We start from the raw sequence: 15,061 nt of genomic DNA, 5'->3' as shown, positions 1-15,061 counted from the left end.
GTTGCAATCAATGTTTACAGTTCATTTTGCAACATACAGTAGTTCCTTTTTAATGGTTTTGACCTTTACAAAGGAATTTCATTGTTGCTAGGTGCCATCGAGTCGGTTCTGACTGATCGCAACCATATGTAAAACAGAATAAAGCACTGTCCAGCCCTGCGCCATCCTCACAATCATTGTTATGCTTGAACCCAGTGCTGCACCACTGTGTCAATCCATCTCGTTGAGGGTCTTCCTCTCCTTCACTGACCCTCTACTTTACCAAGCATGACGTCCTTCTTCCCTCCTGACAACATATCAAAGTATGTGAGATGTAGTCTCGCCATCCTTGCTTCTAGGGAGCATTCTGGCTGTACTTCTTCCAAGACAGATTTGTTCGTTCTTCTGGTAGATTCAATGTTTTTTGTCAGCACCATAATTCAAAGGTATTGATTCTTCTCCAGTCTTCCTTATTCATTGTCCAGCTTTTGCATGCAAATGAGGTGATTGAAAACACTATGGCTTGGGTCAGGTGCACCTTAGTCTTCAAGGTGACATTTTTGCTTTTTGACACCTTAAAGAGGTCTTTTGCAGCAGATTTGCCTAGTGCAATGCGTTGTTTGATTTTTTGACTGCTGCTTTCCTGGGCCTTAATTGTGGATCCAAGTAAAATGAAATCCTTGACAACATCAATCTTCTCTCCTTTTATCATGTTGTTGCTTATTGGTCCAGTTGTAGGACTTTTTTTTTTTTTATGTTGAGGTGTAATCCATACTGAAAGCTGTAGTTTTGATCTTCATCAGTAAGTGCTTCAAGTTCTCTTCACTTTCAGCAAGCAAGGTTGTGTCATCTGCATAATGCAGGTTGTTAATGAGTCTTCCTCCAATCCTGATGCTTCGTTCTTCTTCATATAGTCCAGCTTCTCAGGTTATTTGCTGGGCATACAGATCGAATAAGTATGGTGAAAGGATACAACCCTGACACACAGCTTTCCCAACGTTAAACCACACAGTATCCCCCTTGTTCTGTTGGAACAACTGCCTCTCCATCTAAGTATATGTTCCTCATGAGCACAATTCCCATTCTTCGCAATATTATCCATAATTTGTTATGATCCACACAGTTGAATTCACACAGTTGAATGCCTTTGCATAGTCAATAAAAACATCTTATTAGAGACCAAATCCCCCCAGCATATTGTTGGCCTCCTCCCCCAGTGTAGCAGGAAACTTTGTTAAGCACTGTGTATCTCACCTCTGATGTGGGCATCACAACATGATAGTGGACAGGTTTTGCTATTTGGATAAGGAGAAAACCCGTGTACTGAGGAAGACACATGGTACTCAATAGCAGAGGCCATAAACTCAGAAGACCTGAGATGGAGTCTGTTATGGATTGAATTGTGCCCCCCAAAATATATGTCAACTTGGCTAGGCCATGATTCCCAGTATTGTGCGGTTGTCCACCATTTTGCCATCTAATGTGATTTTCCTATGTATTGTAAATCCTACCTCTATGATGTTAATGAGGCAGGATTAGAGGCAGTCATGTTAATGAGGTGGAATTCAATCTATAAGATTAGGTTACATCTTTAGTCAATTTCTTTTGAGGTATAACTAAGAGAAGTGAGCAGAGAGACAGGGGACCTCATGCCACCAAGAATGAAGAACTAGGAGAGGAGCATGCCCTTTAGACCCATGGTTCCTGCACTGAGAAGCTCCTAGACCAGGGAAAGGTTGATGACAAAGACTTTCTCTCAGAACTGACAGAGAGAGAAAGCCTTCCACTGGAGCTGGTGCCCTGATTTTAGACTTCTAGCCTATAGACTAAAAAAAAAAAAAACTGGGAGAGAATAAATTTTGTTTGTTAAAGCCATCCACTTGTGGTATTTCTGTTATGGCAGCACTAGATAACTAAGAGTCCTACTCATGCCACCTCCTTGAAATAAACTGTTCACACTCTAAGTGGTGGGAAAGTACAGCTAATGTTCCCTGCCCTACCTAGTTCCCAGAGCTGTGGCAGGGCCACAATGTCCTGTACGTGATGGCTCTGTGAAGCCTTACATGCCAGGTGGTATCTCCATCATTTTTATCCTTTGTACAAGAACTGACAAGTTAACAATTCTTTTACCTTGTTTTTTAATATCAGAGTCTATGGTCCCCAGTCACAAAGTAAATGACTCAGTCATTGCATATCCGGAAGGCACAGATAACTGCAAGTAAGTCTGTGGTAAAGAGCTCAGGCTGCCAACCAAAAGCCTGGCAGTTCGAATCTACCATCCGCTCCTTGAAAACCCTGTGGAGCAGTTCTACTCTGTCCAGTAGGCTCACTGTGAGTCAGAATTGACTTGATGGTAATGGGTTTTTTGGTTTTCATACTGATCGCCAGGGGGTATTAGTGGTTCAGTGGTAGAATCCTCTCCCTCCATGAGGGAGACCCAGGTTCAGTTCCCAGCCAATGTACCTCGTGGGCAGCCACCACCCATCTGTCAGTGGAGGCTTGTTGTTGCTATGATGCTGAACAGGTTGCAGTGGCCTTCCAGACTAAGGTGGACAAAGAAGAAAGGCCTGGTGATCTATTTCTGAAAATTAGCTAGTGAAAGCCCTATGGATCACAAGGGTCTAACCAACAAGTGATCACGGGGATGGTGCAGGACCAGGCAGTGTTTTATTCCATTGCACATGGGATTGCAGCACAACTGTACAGCAGCTAACAACAACAACAAACTGATCACCGGGTATGAATACCTGAATGCCCTGTGGTGGTCTGATTCTGCCATGTGACTGTCATTATAAAATAAAATGTGGTGTGTTTTCCAACTTCTTTTGAATTAGAAAACATAGAAGCCAATGTCTTTCGGGGATGGTGGTGTTGGTAGTGGCAGAACAAACCAGTAACAGGCTTCTACCTTTGGTGGCTTTTTGTTTTTAAAGCTCACTGGGCATGTTGTTGTTAGTTGCCTTTGAGTTGATTCTGACTCATGGTGACTCCACATGTTCATGGTAGAACTGCTCCATAGGATTTTCAAGGTTGTGACCTTTCAGATGTGATCACCAGGCCTGCCTTCCAAAGTGCCTCTGGGTGGGTTTGAACTGCCACCTTTCGGGTAGTATTTGAGTGCTTAACCAAGGACTCTTTCATAACAGCTAAGAATACATTAAATCTAGCTCACAGTCCCTACTTCACAGAGGGATCAAGATTCCTTTTTTTTAAATTATAGATGTAATTTTTAGAGTAGATAACACATTGAAATGTTTCAATAATCAGCAAGTATTTAACAATGACAACAACAGCCAAACATTAGACAGGCCCATAAAACAAAATGAGACTAAATGGGCACACCAACCCGGGGCAAGGAGAAGGCAGGAGGGGACAGGAAAGCTGGTAATGGGGAATCCAAGGTTGAGAGGGCAAGCGTGTTATAATGTCTTGGGGTTGGCAATCAATGTCATAAAACGATATGTGTATTAATTGTTTAATGAGAAACTAATTTGCTCTGTAAACCTTCATCCAAAGTACAAAAAAAAAAAAGTAAAAAAAGATATGTCTAAGAACAGTCTTTGGAGCCCTGGTGGTGCAGTGGTTAAGAGCTACGGCGAGCTATGGCTGCTAACCAAAAAGGTTGACAGTTCGAATCCACCAGTCACTTCTTGGAAATCCCATGAAGCAGTTCTACTCTGTCCTATAGGGTCACTGTGAGTTGGAACCAACTTGATGGCACCTAACAACAGCAACAACAAAAACAGTCTTTGGTAAATTTAATGTTTGTCACAGGACTTAATGCCTAAGCATTGCCTGCCTATCCCCGCTCTCTGTAAATAAGTGTTTTCTGGAGAGAAAGCACCAGGTTTATCTGAGTTTGTCCTAATGTATTCAGCACATGATCTCATACTTCCAGCAGACTTAGAATAGCTAATGAAAGGAAATAAAAGTTCAAACAATTTATAAAATACGGATTTTATAGCCTTAGCTAAAACAAAAATGTATTATATCTAGAATATTTAACTGCTTCATCTCTTAAATATTTATCCATTTGAAAAAATTGTATACTGATCATGAATACTGTTTCTGATGGTTGTTAGTTATGTAAATGATTTTTTTTACTGACTCTCAATTACATGATGGACTGGTTTCTAGAGTATCATATACTTAATGTGAGTTTCTAAAAATGCTTTAATCATGTAATTGCTAGTTTATCAAGTAGAAAATATAGGCCTGAGAACACTATCATTATGTCATTATTCTCTACAAAAGACTGTGAAACACTCTGAAGAGGCCATTATGAGGCAAATAACAGTTTTCTATGGCATCTAAATTTGCAACGATAAAAAAAAAATAGGAATAGCAAAGAAAATGCCTGAAGGTGAAGAGTTTAAAATATAAAACCCATTGCTGTACAGTTGATTTCAACTCATAGTGATCCTATAGGACAGAATAGAACTGCCCCATAGGGTTTCCAAGGCTGTAATCTTTATGGGAACAGACTGCCACATCTTTCTCCTGCAGAGTGACTGGTGGGTTAGCAGCCAAGCACTTAACAATTGGGCCACAAGGGCTCCTTGTTTAAAATACAGCCAGTCGATTTATCTTGTTTTTCTATCTACCTACCAGCCAAAGGTAGTGAATAGATAAGATTGAAACAATGAAGGTAGTAGATTATCTAAGTGGGAGAGTGAGACTAATATTTAATCACTGATTTATTAAATTCTGTGTAGAAAAAGAAATGAAGCAAAGTTGGGATTTCCATTTTTTAAGAATCTAGTTGTATATTGTAGTGCTAGTTATTGTATCTACCATGTCCAAGTGTGACTGAAATAGATAATCCTTTATATTCACTTGGTCTAGGGCCAGTAGCACATAATCTGGAATCCCTAAATGGTTAAATTCAAGTCTAGTTTTGCAGAATTCAAAGATTTTTATCTTTTAACTCAGTGGGTAGTCATGGGTAAGGAAGTCTATTTATTTTCAACATTTCAGCAAAGTTTAGTAAAGACCAAGGTAAAACTACCCCTTCTGTAGGTTTAGTGTGGGAAGACAAGACTCCTATTAAGCCTCTCTCTTTCTCTGTGTATGTATGTATGTGTGTGTCTATTTTTTTTTATATATATATATATATATGTCTATGTAGGCTACATATAGGATTTCATTTTATATGGATTCACAGTCAACGCCCATGGAAACAGCAGTCAAGAAATCAAAAGACACATTGCATTGGGCAAATCTCCTACAAAAGACCTCTCTGAAGTGCTAAAAAACAAAGATGTCACCTTGAGGACTAAGGGGCGCCTGACCCAAGCCATGGTGTTTTCAATCCCCTCATATGCATGCGGACACTGGACGATGAATAAGAAAGACCAAAGAATTGATGCCTTTGACTTATGGTCTTGGCAAAGAATACTGAATATACCATGGACTGCCAAAAGAACGAACAAATCAGTCTTGGAAGAAGTGCAGTCAGAACGTTCCTTAGAAGCAAGGATGGCAAGACTACGTCTCACATACTTTGAACATATTGCAGGAGGGATCAGTCCCTGGAGAAGGTAGAGGGTCAGCGAAGAGGAGGAAGACCCTCAATGAGATGGATTGACACTGGCGCAACAATGGACTCAAGCATAACAATGACTGTAAGGATGGCGGAGTACTGGGCAGTGTTTCATTTTGTTGTACATGGGGTGGCTATGATTCAATGGTCCTAACAACAACATGTATATATGTCTATATATGTATATATATATATATGTCTCTCTATAGACATTATATCTATATATCTATATCTACAGCCCTGAGCAGAAGGAGGAAAACCAAAGCCAGGATGCTAGATTTACAGATAAATGGGATGATTGAAGGTGTCTCTATATTGAGGCCTCAAGATTAGGTAATTATTTATTCTGTAATTTATAGCAGAATGATAGCTATGGTTGGTATGATAGATGTAGGTCACTGGTTTTGATATTGTCCTTGTAATTAATTAGTTAACAAGTTTCTAATTCACTAAGTTAATTACTGAAATAAATTTATGCTAAAGAACAGAAAGAAGACTGGTTCAAATAAATTCATATTGGTCCAGGAAAAAAAAATGAGACCTTTACTAATCCTTCAAAGTAGATGCACTCAACTACTTTGTGTGATAAAAACAAAATTAGCTAGTTGGGATTTCCTTTTTGTTTGTTTACAATAGTCTGTATACATTGATGTTCCATAAACTATTGACCTAGTTCATGATAAATATATGCAGATGATTTAGATTTTTGTGCAATAAAAGCATTTTTTCTTGCATAGAGTAAACCAAAAAAACCAAACCCATTTCCATCAAGTTGATTCCGACTCATAGCAAACCTATAACACAGAGTAAAACCACCCCATAGGGTTTCCAAAGAGAGGCTAGTGAATTTGAACTGCTGACCTTTTGATTTGCAGCTGAGCTCTTAATCACTGTGCCACGAGTGGTTTAAAAAAAAAAAAGTGATTAAAAAGAATTAGATTGTTAAAATCACTATTACATTTTCAGTATTTAGCCTTTTGATTTCCTTTCACCTTTAAAAAAGAATTAAAATGAATATTTTAAGACAATAAGTGCTTAAAGATTATAGTTTGCTGAAATGATTTAAAATTGATTTGTTCTGGCCATTTTCTTTGTCAAGAAAATCTGAAATGCAAGGAGACCTCTTAGATGGTGACTTCTGTGTCTTAACACTGGAGAGTCTGGGCTTTAGGACCAAAATGACTGGCTTCTAATGCTGGTTCTGTCACTTACAACTCTGTGAGTTCAGCCTACTTACTTATCCTCTGTGTGCTTCAATTTCCCCATTTCTAAAATGGGAATGGTAATAGTAAGCACCTCATAAAAGATTAAAAGCTATTATATGTGCAAAGTGTTTAGAACTTGATGGGGACTCATTGGGGCACATGATACACTCTCTTTACATGTTGGGTCCTCCTTGATTCACTCCCCAGTGTTCCCTAGTGTCCCCAGGATCTCTGGCTCTGCCCTCCTCCTCCTCTGCCTTCCTTGCTATTCTATGATTGTTCTGGTTGGTACTTACATTTTGTATTGGAATTTGTTTAAAAAGTGTCTCTGTCACTTAATAGCTGGATGATCTTGAGAGTATTCCTTAATGTCTTACTGTAATTTTCCTCATTTGTAATAACCTGTTTCCTTATGAGGATCAAATGGTATATTAAATGTGAAGATAATTTAAAACCTGCAGAGTATAGCATATTATTAGAAATTATAACTTAAAGTGTGAGCTCTGGGAAAACGAACATTATGTCCTTGTTTGTTTCTTTTTTGAGCAAAAGTTTTTTTCACTTGAAGAGTCTTTATTTTTGGAAAGTTAGAAAATACAGAAAAGCAGAAAGAAAAAAAACTAGTTCTTTCACTCAAAAATAATTATTGTTAACATTTTGATGCACTTAGTAGTTCTTCTATGCATTTTATTATACTATTAAAATCACACTGTAGAAATATAATTTGATATTGATCATGTCTTCCTTTAAGTTTTGCATATTGCTTGCATACCAATATTAAAATGCAATTCAATTCATTATTTTTTTAAGTCATTATTGTCAATCTCTGTATATACATATGAGAAATCCAACCCAAAACCAAACCCGCTGCAGTCCGGTCGATTCAAAACACAAAGGATGCACAACTACTTTATTTGTGCCACAATGTGTATTTTTCCTGTTTGATTTGTGTGCTTTCTTTGCCTTGCAGTGTAATATATGCACAGCCTTTGTCTTGCACTTTAGGGTGCTGAACAGATTTACTCTTAGATTCTAAAAACTGTCATTACAACAGCTATCATTAGCTTTAAAATCTTATCCCCAAATCAGGTACCATATATTTAGTTTCATTAAAAGCAATCAATATATTCTTCTCTTAGGTATGTTATTTGCCTCTAAACCTTAATTGTACCAAAATTAGAGAGAAAGTTTGTTCCAAGAATTTGAGGTTGAGGAGAAGAGTTCACAAAACTCTCAACTTTGACAATGTAGAAGTTTGAAACCCTCATGGACTATCATAATCGGAACCTGTCAGGAAAGCTAATTTATAGAGTGATGTTGATTTTGAAACTGCAAATGATCATAATGGATATATATACACATATATTGAAATAATTTTGGATGAAAGCATAGTTTGTCTTTCAAAAGTCATAGCATTTACAGTTCTTTGAGGATGATTCCTTTTTTTTAAATTAATAACAAATGTATTTTAATAGAAACAAAGTATAGCAAATATATTTTAAATAACATACAGTAAAAAATTTTAAATATTTTAAACAAAATTCTTATACAGATACTTTTATTTTTGTTAATCAAGGCAGTGTGTGTTGCAGACTCTTTGGGGAAGTATAATTAAGTAATTTATTCCTCACTCATTGATTTAGGAAATACATGAAATCTCTGATTTAAGTACAGAAAAATCTATTTAGCATTTATGAATGTGCATATGTATATGATAGTGCTTTTGTCATGTAAGCCTTGGAAATTATTCCTACATCAAATAACTTTATTTTTTAACCATCTAAAAAGCACCCATTTTTACCTCTTCACTGTTGATCATATAAAAAGTTAAGATTAATAGCAACAATAACATAAACTTCAGCTTATTCAGTCTACTCAATTATGTTTTTGATGGGAAAAGTGTGCAAAATATAGTATCTTATAATTTTTTCTGTACTGAAGAAATCAATGAAAATTTCCTGAGGTACCAAAATAGCTATGTATCTATAGATACATTTATTTATCTCTAGTCACTATTATTCCTAGGTTTCTTAATCCAAAATTACATCTAAAACCACCCATTTTTCATGATCTCACCACCTATTGATTAAGTAGTCCACAAATCCTTTCTCATAATGTGTTTATCTGAATATTTAAACCAAAAACTAGATACCATAAGAAGGATCCAACACTCATTGATTAAACTTTCAGGATCTAAGCCAAATAAACATTTGTAGTACTTCTTTAAAGTGCTATCTGGCTTATAGATCCATCTCTATTTTTTTTTACCATGCCTCCAGTACTCATATGCATCGCCTCATATGCATTGCAAAAGTTGAACAATGACTAAGGAACACTGAAGAAGAATTGATGCCTTTGAATTACGGTGTTGGCAAAGAATACTGAATACACCCTGGACTGCCAGAAGAGTGAACAAATCTATCTTGGAAGAAGTACAGCTAGAATGCTCCTTAGAAGAAAGGATGGTGAGACTACAACTCACATACTTTGGACATGTTATTAGGAAGGACCAGTCCCTGGAAAAGGACGTCATGCTTGTTGAAGTAGAGGGTCAGTGAAAGAGAGGAAAACCCTCGATGAGATGGATTAACATAGTGGCTGCAACAATGGGCTCAAACATAACAATTATAAGGATGGCGCAGGATGGGACAGTGTTTTGGCCTGTTGTACATAGGGCTGCTATGAGTTGTAACTGATTCAAGGGCACCTGACAACAGCCACCAGGGTTAAGGCACATTTAAAAAAACACTTACTATTCACTATTTCCCAGATTTGCCGGACTATGTGACACATCCATTGCTTTGCAAATGCCATTTCTTCTGTTAGGAATGCTCATTCCCTCTTTTCTCTCTAGTCATATTTATTTATCTTCCAAATTCAAATGCTCAAATGGTATCTTTCTATGGCAACTTTCTATATATTTGTCCTCAAACCCAAACTTTGATGGAAGTATTTATTTATACTTCTGGGTTTTTGGAGCTATTCCATTGCAAAGGATTACTTTTCACATTTGTCTAAGAGATCTCCTTTCTAAACAACCTTCATTATTATAATTCCATCATCATTATCACCACTATCTAGCTTCCATCTTTAGACGCATTAAATGCTGTGCACTGAGTTTAGTGCTTTATGAGAAATCTCATTTAATGCTCACATGAAGCTACATTTTTGTTATTATTATTACTGGTGTTGGTATTTTTATTTTAGAGTTAAGCCAATTAAACAAATAAAAATCATACAATTGTCATCTGGAGTGTCATACAAAATCACTAAATTATAGAGTTGTACTTCTGTCCAAGTCTGTCTGGTTTCAAAGCCAGTGAGATTAATAATTATGCTATGTAGTTGCTTCAGGATTTAGTCATCTTTGTAAAGTTTTACCTAGCACAGTTCATGTCACATAGAAGATTCTTAGTAAATCTTTGAAAAATAATGCTTAATGATCTAACACATAGATAAAGTTGGTGTGACATAATCAAATACCTGGCCAATAAAATCTGGTATTATCTATTCTTGGTCATTTTGGTCATTTTGAAGTAGGCTCAAGTTATCATAAGTGAAAGTTTTTGTTAAATAACATAGACATAGCTTTGTTGTTGTTGTTGTCTGACTCTGTCAGGTTGATTCTGATTCATGGCTACCATGTGTGTGCAGAGTAGAACTGCAGTTCATTGGGCTTTCAAGGCTGTGACCTTTCAGAAGCAGATTGTCAGGTCTCATCTCACAACACCTCTAGGTGGGCTCGAACAGCCAGTATCTCAGCTAGTAGTCCAGTGCTCAACAACTGTGGCACCCAGGGAGTCCTAGACATAGCTTATGGTCTATAAATTCAGAAAGATAAAATGTGTATAAAGATGGATTAAGAGATAGCTGGATAGATAATAGATTATGAAAGATGGATAGAAAGCCCAAGTGATATTTGGATTAGGACACCTTACACATTTTTTTTTAACCATCACAAAGGGTAGACTATGACTGACATTTAGAAATACAGAAAGAATATTTTTAAAAAAGTATTTTAATTACACATTAACTTTCAAATGATACTTTAGAATGCACTATAATCAATATTTATAGCCTTAAAATTATATTCTCCAAATGATTTTTTTTACTCAAACAACATTTTTTAGGTAGCTTAACACTTAGCTCATACGCCTTCAGATTTAGAATTCAAAAAACATTCCTAGTTAATAGCTATAAAAAGAGCAGATTTTTGGCTTAAAGTTGGATGCACACTCTCCATGGGAAGTTACTGAAATAGGTAGATATTCTTTTCAGCTAATTAGTTTCTGGAAGCTATATCCTCATTTATCATCTGACAGACTCAGAAAACATTACATGCCATTGTGGTCTGGAGACTCAGTATTACACCTTTAAAAAATGTCTTTTCACAGAAATTTCCTGGCACTGGCAATTTGTGCAGAGTCAAGCAACATGACCGTTTATGGGTTAAAGAAGCATACTTGAATTTTTTTGTGTATTGTGTTTACATGTTTTATTATATTTAGCATTGTTATTAAAATACTAATGTCTGTGTTAGCATATTCACATTAACAGAAAGGACATTTAAAATGTTAATTATTTTCTAATTAATTCAAAGTAAGGTATTGGAAATATTTAATCATTTGTTTGAGGGAAATATAGCAACTATTTAATATTCACTTCACAAAAAGAAAGTTTCCCTTATTTCTTACAGTCATGACTGACACAACTAAAAGCAAACTGTACTGATATCCTATGATTCTAAGTTAAGGGCACCACAAAACCCTTTTCCCTAAGTATATCTGCTTTGAGACTACCTAGCTCATAATTTCTACCATTCTAAAAACTTTCTGCTGGATTCAGTTATATCATTGTGAAAAGAGAAATCTGCCCTAGATATCTTGGTGTTCCTTCACACACTGGCCTCCTGAGCTACAGAAATTGTTATCTATGATGATAGAGACTGTTTGCTTTAAATTTTTCCCAGAAACACTTGCTCTTCCCATGTTATGGGTACTGGACCTACAAACATGTTTCCGTCACGATAAAGCACTTAGCTCCAATAGACCCTGGGTGGTGTAAACGGGTAATGCACTCAACTACTAACTGAAAGGTTGAAAGTTTGAATCTACCTGGATGTGTCTCAAAAGAAAGGCCTGGTGATCTACCCCCCCCCAAAAAAAAAATCAGCCATTGAAAACCCCATAGAGCACAGTTCTATTCTTACACACGTGGTGTTACCATGAGTTGGACTTACCTGACAGCAATTGCTTTTGTTTGTTTTTTTTTTCATTCAAAAATTTATACACAGATTGTTTTGTGACACTGATTACAATTCCCACAATGTGTCAGTACCCTCCACCTTTCCCTTTACACTCTGGGTTTCCCGTGTCTGTTGGTCTGGGTTACCTGTCCTTTCCTGCCTTCTCCTCTTTGCTTTCGGGCAGGTGTTGGCCATTTGGTATATTTGAACTGGAAAGCACGTTCCTCTTGTGTGTTATTGTTTGTTTTATAGGCCTATCTAATCTATGGCTGAAAGGTGGACTTTTGGAATGGCTTCAGTTCTGAGTTAGCAGGGTGTCCAGGGCCCATAGTCTCAGTGATTCCTCCAGTCTCTGTCAAACCAGTAGGTCTGGTCTTTTTTTGTAAATTTGAATTTTGTTCTACATTTTTCTCTAATTCTGTTTGGGACTCTCTATTGGGATCCCTGTCAGAGCAGTTGTTGGTGGTAGCTGGGCATGGTCTAGTTTTTCTGGGTTCAGGCTGGTGGAGGTTGTAGTTCATGTGTTCATTAGTCCTTTGGACTAATATTTTCTTTATGTCTTTGGCTTTCTTCATTCCCCTTTGCTCCAAACGTAATGGGACCAACAGATGTACTTTAGATAGCAACTCTCCAGCTTTTAAGATTCCAGACAGTACCCACCAAAGTAAGATGTAGAACATTTTCTTTGTGAACTACATTGTGCCAACTGACCTAGATGTCTCCTGAGACTGTGGCCCCAGCCCTCAGCTGCATTACCTCAGTCTCTTAAGGTGTTTGAATGTGTCTAGGAAGCTTCCACTACTTTGCCTTGGTCAAGTTGTGCTACCTTCCCCTATATTGTGTGTTGTCTTTCCGTTCTCCAAAGTTAACACTTGTCTTCTGTCCAGTTAGTGATTTCTCCTTCCCCACCCTTCCCCTCCATTGTAACCATCAAAGATTGTTTTATTCTGTGTGGAAACCTTTTCTTGAGTTTTTATAATAGTGGTCTTATACAATACTTGTCCTTTTGTAATTGACTTATTGCACTCAGCATAATGCCATCCAGATTCATCCACGTTGTGAGTTGTTTCGAAGGTCCATCATTGTTCTTTATCATTGTGTAGTAGTTCATTGCATGTATGTACCGTAGTTCGTTTATCTATTTATCTGTTGATGGGCACTTAGATCATTTTCATCTTTTTGCTATTGTAAATAATGTTTCAGTAAACATGGGTGTGCAGGTCTATTCATGTGATGGCTTATTTCTCTAGGGTATATCCCTAGGAGTACGATTTCTGGATCCTGTGGTATTTCTATTTCTAGATTTTTAAGGAGGTGCTGTATCATTTTCCATAGTGGTTGTCCATTTTACATTCCCACCAGCATGACAGTTCCCATCTCCCCGCAACCTTTCCAACATTCGTTATTTTCTGTTTTTTTTTTAACACCTATGATTATTTATTTATTTTTAAATTAACTTTTATTAAGCTTCAAGTGAATGTTTACAAATCCAATCAGTCTCTCACATATAAGTTTACATACATCTTACTCCGTACTCCCACCTGCTCTCCCCCTATTGAGTCAGCCCTTTCAGTCTCTCCTTTCGTGACAATTTTGCCAGCTTCCCTCTCTCTCTATCCTCCCATCCCCACTCCAGACAAGAGCTACCAACCCACTCTCAAGTGTCCACCTGATATAATTAGCTCACTCTTCATCAGCATCTCTCTCCCACCCGCTGACCAGTCCCTTTCATGTCTGATGAGTTGTCTTCGGGGATGGTTCCTGTCCTGTGCTGACAGAGGGTCTGGGGAGCATGGTCGCCGGGATTCCTCTAGTCTCAGTCAGACCATTAAGTATGGTCTTTTTATGAGAATTTGGGATCTGCATCCCACTGATCTCCTGTTCCCTCAGGAGTTCTCTGTTCTGCTCCCTGTCAGGGCAGTCATCGATTGTGGCCAGGCACCAATGCTTTTTTTTTTTTTAATAAATGACAGTAATGTTGGGGTGAGATGGTAGCTCATTGTGGTTTTGATTTACATATAGGGCCCTATGAGTCAGAATCGACTCGATGGCAACAGGTTTGGTTTTGGTTTGGAATGACTAATGGAAGCCCTGGTGGCACAGTGGTTAAGAGCTTGGCTGCTAACCGAAAGGTTGGTAGTTCTAAACCACCAGCCACTCCTTGGAAACTCCATGGAGCAGTTCTACTCTGTCCTACAGAGTTGCTATGAGTCAGAATTAACTTAATGGCAACAGGTTTGGTTTGGTAATGGCTAATGATCAGGAGCATTTCCTCATGTGTCTGCTAGCTGCCTGAATGTCTTCTTTGGTGAAGTGTCTGTTCATATCCTTTGCCCATTTTTTAATTGGATTATTTGTCTTTTTGCTTTTGAGGTGTTGAAGCGTTCTATAGATTTTAGAGATTAGATCCTTGTAGGATATGTCATAGCTAAAATTTTCCCCCAGTCTGTAGGTTCTCTTTTTACCCTTTTGGTGAAGCCTTTTGCTGAGCATAACTATTTAATTTTTAGGAGCTCCCAGTTATCTAGTTTCTCTTCTGGTGTTTGTGCATTGTTAGTTATGATTTGTATTGTATTTATGCCATGTTAGTTCCCCTAGCATTGTCCCTGTTTTTTCTTCCATGATCTTTATGGTTTTAGATTTTATATTTAGGTCTTTGATCCATTATGAGTTAGTTTTTGTGTATGGTGTGAGGTATGGGTCCTCTTCCATTTTTTCACAGATGAGCATCCAGTTTTGTCAGCACCATTTGTTAAAAAGGCTGTCTTTGCCCCATTTAATAGGCTTTGGTCCTTTGTCAAAGATCAGCTGACCATAGGTATATGGATTTACATCTGGGTTCTTGATTCTGTTACATTGGTCTGTCCTTGTGCCTGTACCAGGCCGTTTTGACTTCTGTGGCTGTGTCATAGGTTCTAAGGTCAGGTAATGAGGCCTCCTACCTTGTTCTTTTTTTCAATAATCTTTTGCTTAACTAGGGTTTCCTTCCTTTCCACATAAAGTTGGTGATTTGCTTTTCCATCTTGTTAAAGAATGCTGTTGGAATATGTATTGGAATTGCATTATATCTGTAGATTGCTTTGGGTAGGA

General features: G+C 37.5%; 1 long non-coding RNA gene across 4 annotated transcripts in view; it reads left to right on the top strand.

The window, feature by feature from the left end:
• Positions 1-13,833, top strand: part of LOC111749432 (uncharacterized) — a 38,638-nt gene extending 24,805 nt beyond the window's left edge. For 2 of the 4 annotated variants that reach the window (XR_010322277.1, XR_002784571.2), the window contains exon 5: positions 5,108-13,830. This is a non-coding gene — a long non-coding RNA (uncharacterized LOC111749432). Of the gene's footprint in view, positions 1-5,107 lie in introns of all 4 variants that reach the window. The other 2 variants (XR_010322278.1, XR_010322276.1) reach the window with 2 other exon arrangements.
• The last annotated feature ends 1,228 nt before the right edge of the window (positions 13,834-15,061 follow it).

This window comes from Loxodonta africana, chromosome 6 (genome assembly GCF_030014295.1).
Source record: "Loxodonta africana isolate mLoxAfr1 chromosome 6, mLoxAfr1.hap2, whole genome shotgun sequence".
Lineage (NCBI taxonomy): Eukaryota > Metazoa > Chordata > Mammalia > Proboscidea > Elephantidae > Loxodonta > Loxodonta africana.
Note: the sequence above shows the minus strand (reverse complement) of the source record. Positions and strands in the feature narration are given on the sequence as shown.